Here is an 8323-nt window from a genome sequence, read left to right on the forward strand (position 1 = left end):
ACAACAACAAATTAGTTCGGAGGCTGGTGAGATGGTTCAGTGATTAAAAGCACCAACTGCTCTTCTAGAGGTCATGAGTTCAAATCCCAGCAACCACATAGTGGCTCACAACCATCCAAAATGAGGAACAAATAAAGAACCCATGGCCTGGAGCGATCAGACAAGCAAGAGGGAGAAAGGGAAGGGGGAAAATAAAATAAAAATAAAAAAGATTAGTTTGAAATGGCTGACATCAAAATTGTGTCTGCTTTACCAAGGGCCTTAATGGCTGGAGTTTTGGGATCGCATCTACCCTGACGAAAGGCCTTGGTCGCTGACTGCTCAGGACACCGGTGGACTGCCTCCTTCCCGCCTATTTATAGCTTCCCTCATTCTAAGAAGAAAGTCAGTTCACATGACATCCTGGGGACATGCTGAAGCCACAGTGAAATTTAAGGTCCAAGGAGTCTCTCAAGGATTAAGATGCTGGGAGCTGAAATGTTTTGTTATTATTTTATTATTTATGTTTATTTATTATTTTTATTATATTTTATTAAGAAATAATTATTTTTAAATGGATATGGGTAAGATTTCTTCTTCTGGCAATCACCGTACTTTACCCTTTAGAGTTGTCTTTTACCCCAAAAGTCTTGTTCCTGAAAAATCTAAACATTTTTCAAATATCATAAGTGTGTTTTCAGTTTTGGAAAACATTGTATTTAAAAGTGGAAGGATAAATAGCATTAAATATCATACACGTCTAGTGCAAGGCAGCTATTTTTTGGTTTTTCGAGACAGGGTTTCTCCGTGTAGCCCTTGCTGTCCTGGAACTCACTCTGTAGACCGGGCTGGCCTCGAACTCAGAAATCCACCTGCGTCTGCCTCCAAAGTGCTGGGATTAAAGGTGTGCGCCACCACTGTCCGGCGAGAAACAGCTATTTCCATCAGTCTGTCTCATGAATGCCTTGAATTCCCTTTTCCACACTTTACCCACATGCCAGTGGTAGAAATCGAAACTAAAGCTGGAGTAAAAACTCAAAATGCATTACCTCGGGAGTAAGTATGGGAATGAGTTGGACACTGGCATCTGGGGGGAAGAAAACAGGAAAGTACAAATGGAGACAGGAGACCAAAAAAGAGAAGCCTTAATGTAACTCTTGCAGGACATTCTAGTTTAGAATGGGACATTTCAGTTAGAAACTGGGTGTCAGCCAGCATAGAGTAAAACAGAAAGCATCAAATGCACAAACCCACCATAACCCCAAAGACAAAAGCCAACCCACCACTGTCTTTTTGGAACTCCAGATATGCCTTTCACGAGGTCATCTATTCAAGCTCTACTTGGCCAAGGCCTGCAGGCAGCTCTGAGAAGCGCCCTGAAGTTCCACACTCATGGGGCCCTGGACTGTGAGGCTGCAGCCCTGACAGGTCAGGAGCTTTGACTGAACCATGTGACTCTCCCACTCAGCTCTCAACCTTGGGAACATTCTATGTAACTTTCCCACATCTTCAAGGTTTTTAATTTTTCTTCAAACTGGCACTGTACTTGAGCCTGTAGAAGCTCCCGGACCACTGGCCTCCCAGGTCAGCTCCTCATGTCCCACCACTCCATCCTCTCTGAAAGCCTCAGGCTGTGTGAGCTGGGCCTGTCTCCACAGCACACACGCCCAGAACATTCTCCTTCTTGAAGACTGGTGTCCATGCACCTTCCATGTTCTCTTGAATCCGGAATTAAAACATCCAGGGAGGGAAAAGGTAAGAGGAGGAAAAGGTAAGTTAACCTGGATCTCAGAACCTCCTGAGGTCAAGGCAAAACATAAAGCAAGGCTGACACCTAGTGGCCACCAACTTGCTGCAGGGGACCCTGCATTAAACTACGGACAAAAGAAAGATCTCTGAAATCAATGCTGGGACATGGCTGCCTCTTCCCAGCCTTTCATGTTATTTTAAGTTCTAAGGCTAATGAACTCACTTCTACCCCTTATCTGAGGGTTCTTCCTGCCCCCTCCTGCCTTCTGAGGATGTTCACCTGGGTTTGATTTCCTCAGCTCCCTCCTCACTATCCTATCTATCCTATTAAGATTTTCATGTCGGAAGCACCCAGGCTTGCTCATCCTTTGTGTCTAGCCCTGGCCTACATGGTGGGCTGTTTCCTTACAGTCTAGCATAGTTCCTGCCCCGGCAATCGAGTCACAGCTCTCAGGTGGGATTTTACATTGGTGTTGGAGCTCTGTCAGTCTTAATAACTCGGCTCAGTCCCTTGTCCTCAGTATGCCAATTAAGGAGCCAAGAAAGCCAAAGGCAGAGAGAAATGTATTCAATGTGGCTGCACCAGGAAGGGACTCTCCAGGGACCCTCCCCCAATCTATTGTCCAGGTTCCTGACCTAAGGTATGGGTTGAAATGGAGAGGCAGAGAGACAGCTCCTCAGGTAAGAGCACGTGGCGCTCTTTCAGCAGGCAAAGAATGCTTAGGGTTCCAAGACTCCCCGCTCGCCTGGATTGCCTCTTCCTTCTGCTCATTTCCCACTCGGCCCAAGCCTTACACACTGGGGTTTGCTCCTGGGCTGCCTCCAGCCACCTTTCCTTCTTCCTTCTCCATTACAGTCTCACATAGCAAGAGCCCGGACATCTCACCACTCACTTCCCAGTCTTTGCCAATCTGCTTCCACTGTCATTTCTCATCCGGATGTTTACTAGATGCCAAATTGGCTTCTTGGCTGCATCTTCTCAGCTCTTCCGTAGTGTGGTCGCAGGCATTTGCCCTCCTATGTCCTGACTTCTTTAAAGCTTCTTCCACGGCAAAGAAACTTCAGACCCAGCCCCGCCTGCTGGGCTCCTCATCTTGGTTCATCTCTGGGGTTTACTTTACCTCCTGAAAAAATTAACAAGTCTCTCTTTTCTCCTTACTGCCCTCCTTCCCTCCCTCCTACACAATGAATTTTGCCTTAGATATTTCCTTGCTTGGAATCCACTTTCCTCCTCTCCCCCTTTCTACTAGATAAGTAGATTCTTTCCTCTCAGTTCCGGAGTACTCTTCTGAGGCCGCAGCCAGGAACCCTTTCTCAGGAACACAATGTACTGATTGCACTTCCTAACTAAAACTGATTCCAGGGGCTGGAGAGATGGCTCAGTGCTTAAGATGGCTGCTATCCAGAGCACGTGGGTTTGATTTCCAGAACACACAAGGAGGCTCATAGCCCTCTGCAAAGTCAGTCTCAGGCAATCCAACGCCCTCCAGTTCTTTCCAGGCACACACTTGATGCACAGAAAAGTAGCTCCACAAGTTTCCAGGCCAAGGAAATCTTTTACCACCAGGCATCCTGAGATGTGAGTGCTTCAGGGTGAGAGACATGGGGCTTTAATAGCTTTCTGTTACTAATAGAACACAAGTCACCATTTCATTAGAGGCTGAGGAACAGACTGAAAAGCCAAAGTTCAACCCATGGTTAGTTAGATAACATCAAACAAATTAATTTGCTAGAGGATACTTAATATGCAGGAGGTGTCATAAAAATTATTTACTGCTCCAATAGTTCGTGTGCAGTGCATGCTTCCTAGTATACACCAATTGATTTCCTGTTCATGTCTCAGTCTTTACTGTCTCCCAGGAAGGCAGGCCCAGACTCTACCGTTGGCATTGGAACTATATTCTCTCTCTGGTGTGACTCTTCCCTCTGCCAGATTCCTCTCTAGTCCCTGTCCTCTCCCTATCTCCTGTCAGCTTCGACTTCTCAGGCTGACACATGCACTCAGCCTGTCTGGGAGAAGAAAATAGGGGATCAGGCAAGGTAACTCCTTGTGGTCCTTTCCTTTTTACAACCCATCTGCCGAGACCTTCAACAGGTACCTTACTGGATCCTTAAGTAGTCTGTGCTCACCAGCCTTACATTGTTGGATTCTCAGAAAAGGCCAGTTTCTGACTGTGCATATACCTAGACCCAGTATACACATGTTGCTTGATACATTGTTTTAGCAACAATGCCAAGTGGTATGTTACGTGTCACACTGCGGGAGCAGGCTAGCTTCTCTGAGAATATTTGCTTAGTGGTAGCTATGCCACATTGCATCATCCTGTCGTAGCGTGGTATAAAGCACAACTCGGTCCAGGCCATACTGTGGCATCTGCTCTTTTGAAGTCTGCAAGTATCGTGATTCTAATTTCCTCCCTGGCACACACATGTTCTGTGGCATCCTTGGTGCAGCCTGCACTCACGCTGCACTCGGGAGATGCCTCAGGGTGTGTGCATCTGCACACATCCATCAGGCAGCGGTAGCCATGGCAGTCCTTGTCCTTTAGCTGGTCCATGCCCACTGCCAGCCAGTCCTGGCAGCTGGACTCCCCGAGGAAAACATCTGTCTCCAACTCACTCTGCAAGGTCACCTGACTCACCTTTAGCTCATTTCCCAGAAGTCAGAACTAGCGGCCAAGGGTGAAGATGCCTAGAGAGCAGGAACTCCATAGGGCTCTGTATATACTTTAATGCCTCACATTTACAAAAAAAGAAAGCTTAAAATCAACCAACCAACCAAAAGCCTCAGAGTAAGTCTCTGAACTTTAACTTCTAGGTGAATAGTTTTAAGTTCTCAAGATGCCTTTAGCTGCACATGGATACTTATAAACTGGCGGGGCTCAGCAGTACCACCTCATCAGCAATGCATGCCCCAGTTCAATAAAAATGGCCAAGTGTGCCCTCCTCCCAGCCTTTGAGAGGGAAATTCAGACCTCGGTGTTTTGCCACAGTGACCCACCTAGGGTGGAGTTCTCTGACCAAGGTGAAGTCCATTGTTCTCCAAGAATCTGCTGCTTCCAGAGAGGAGCCAGCCACCTGCTGCTTCCAGAGAGGAGCCAGCCACCTGCTGAGCAACCAAACCAGTTTTGCAGACAAGTTCCCAGCCTTTTGGGGGAAGGGTTTTCCACCACCTTTAAATTTGAAGCTACCCATTAAACATTGAGCCTTGGTCAGAATTACGTTGTCTTGGCTCCTTATTTCTCTCACCTCCCAATGAAAGGATAGAAAATAATACAGCCTAACTCTAATGACCTCAAGAAGTCAGGAGTTTACAAAGCTATCTTGCTTTGTTAGAAACTAGGTAAAAGGTCACATTCCAGAGCCCGCCCTTTGTTTGGACCTAGCAGAAAGGCCTTGAATAGGTGATCCTGGCCCCATAGGGTAACAGGAAATGGGCTAAGCTTCTTGCTTCTGTAAACTTTTTCTGTAATTTTTTTCTGTAAATTACCCCTAAGCAGCAGGAGTTCACGCAGCTGTAGACATTATAGGAAACTAATTGATCCACTGAGAGCGGACTCCGATAATTTAAACTGATTGGCCTAAAAACTATGGAGTGGTACAAATCAATTGACTCGCATTTTGCGGGTTCTCCATGCTAAGAAATGATTGGTTTGTAATTCGTGGGCTTTGTCATAAGCTTATAAAAGCTGTCGCAATTCAGCACTCGTCGTCGTCCTCAGTCCTCTACCCCCGTGTGGTGTACGGCTGTGGAACCCAGAATTCTGGAATAAAGAATCCCTCATGTTATTGCATCGAGACCGTTTCTCGCGAGTGATTTGAGTGTCGCCTTCCAGGGCGTGGGGTGCTGGGGCATCCTCGGTTTTGGGGGTCTTATACCAACTGTTCTATTTTTCCTTCCAGGTGACCTTGGAAGCCCGTGGCTACAGCCAAATCCTATGAATCTAATTATAATGTTATCCAAAGCCATTAACAATCCAGTATTTGTATTAGTTATTATGAGCTTTCCTTGCAACTTCTAAAAGTAATCCTATAAAGATGCAGTCCAATTCCCAATTCCAAACTGCCATCAACTGGAACTGACAGATCCAAAAAGAGCACGGTGCGCTCATGGATTGGTAGGATTAACATAGTAAAAATGGCCACCCTACCAAAAGCAGTCTATAGATTCAACACAATCCCCATCAAGATTACAACACAGTTCTTCACAGACATGCAAAGAGCAATTCTCAATCTCACATGGAAAAACAAAGCAAGCAAGCAAACAAACAAAAACCCTAGGTCGTAAAAACAACACTTAACAATAAAAGAACTTCTTGGGGAATCATCATCCCTGACTTCAAGTTGTACTACAGACCAATAGTGATAAAAACCATATGGTATTGGCACAGAGACAGACGGGTCCATCAGTGGAATAGAATTCAAGACCCATAATTAAGCCTACACACTTAGAGACACTTGATCTTTGACAAAGAAGCCAAAAACATACAATCGAAAAAGGAAAGCACCTTCAATAAATGGTGCTGGTCTAACTGGTGATCTGTATGTAGAAAAATGAAAACAGAGCCATATTTATCACTTTGCACAAAGCTCGAGTCCGATCGGCTCAAGAACCTCAACATAAAACCAGATACACTGAATTGAATAGAAGAGAAAGTGGAAAAGAGCCTCAAACTCATTGGCACAGGCTCTAAGATCAACAATTGATAAATGGGACCTCATGAAACCAAAAAGCTTCTTCTGTAAGGCAAAAGACACAGTCAACAGGACAAAGCAGCAAGGTACGGAATGGAATGGGAAAAAGAGCTTCACTAACCCCACATCAGATATGTGTGTGTGTATGTATGTATGTATATATCCAGTATATATAAAGAACTCAACAAGCTAATCTTCAAAAAGTCAAATAACCCAATTAAAAAATGGGATAATGAGCTAAACAGAGAATTTACAACAGAGGAATCTCGAATGGCTGAGAAACACTTAAAGAAATGTTCAAAGTCCTTAGTCATCAGGGAAATGTAAATCAAAACAACCCTGAGATACCACCTATACCAATATCAAAAACTCAGCACATGTTGGTTCAAATGTGGCAAAAAAGGAACATTTTTCCATTGCTGGTGGGATTGCAAGCTAGTACAAGCACTCTGAAAATCAATCTGGTGATTCCTAAGAAAATTGAAACTAAGACCTACCTGAAGACCCAGCTGTACCACTCTTGGGCATATACCCAAAAGATGCCCCACCAAGCCATAGGAGCACGTGTTCCACTATGTTCATAGAAGCCTTATTTGTAAAAGCTAGAAGCTGGAAACAACTCAGATTCCCCACACTAGAAGAATAGATCTGTGGGAAAAAATAGGAACCGGGGGATGGCGGGCAATGGAGGTGTGTCCCACTTATGAGAGAACTCTGGCACACAGCAGAGTCCACGAAGGGGGATAGGAAAGCTCCGGTGGGACCGCGCACTGCGCTGGGGTAGGGAGTGCTGGGCCTGACCCACAGAGGACGAGACTGCCTGGGTAAGGGGAGGGAGGTCCTGCTCAGAGGGCGGAGCTGTTCTAGCGTGGGCCTCCTGAGTTAAAGAAGCTTGGTTGGCTGAGAGGAGGCTTGGACCCTTCCCTGGTGGCTGGAATCGCTGGTGCCTGCTCCATGCTCTTAAGAAGCAGGTTTAGTTAAGAGACAGCTCATGGTTACCATGCTTTATTATTAAAAGAGTAGGAAGAGGAAAGGAGACAGGGAAGTAAAGAAAGAGAAGATAAAAGAGATGAGAGAAGGCCATGACCACGTGGAAAGAGAAAGAGGGAAACAGAGAGACGGGAAGAGACAAGAGAAAAGGGCAAGAGCCTCCATTTATAGTCGGCTGGATTACCTGGCAGCAACAGCCAGGTAACGGAGGGTCAGGGAAAGCCTGGCTGTAGCCAGGTGACTGCAGGGGTGGAGTCCAGCCAGAACACTAGGGGCCTGGGGCGTGGCCACACGACTGATGGCCACAGGATTATAGAGTTGAGTTTCTGGAGTGGCCTTGCCCAACCAAGCTATAGACTGTCTCACACCACGGTCCCATATGGATACAGAAAACGTGGTTCATTACACAATAGAATACTACTACTCAGCTATTAAGAATTAGAATATCATGAGTTTGCAGGCAAATGGATGTAACTAAGAAATATCATCTTACATGAGGAAACCCAGACCCACATAATCTTAGCTTAGAATCAAAAGGCAACACAATCACTGGGTGCAACAACTAGCATCCTAATGGGTAAGCCATTCTAAGTTAAATCCTCACGTAGAGGATCCCAACAGATCTGCCACCTGAAACAGGGCCTTCCACTACCTACATTTTGGCCTCTATGCTTCCCGTCTATGCAGCCAGGTCTCCTCTTCCACCATCCCTTTGCCTACACGCCCAGTGATTGGTTCCTTGAAATCTTTATTCATTAGGGGAAGGTTCAGATGAAGTCCTGTGTGCAAGACTAACCCCCCCTCCCAGGCAGCCCCTCTTAGGGGAGCAGAATTAGCATCAAAATACAAACAGCACCAGGCTTGCACAACACTTCCCTTTTGTCCAATTAAAATACTCTTTCCTCAGATA

This window comes from Apodemus sylvaticus, chromosome 4 (genome assembly GCF_947179515.1).
Source record: "Apodemus sylvaticus chromosome 4, mApoSyl1.1, whole genome shotgun sequence".
Taxonomy (NCBI): Eukaryota; Metazoa; Chordata; class Mammalia; order Rodentia; family Muridae; genus Apodemus; species Apodemus sylvaticus.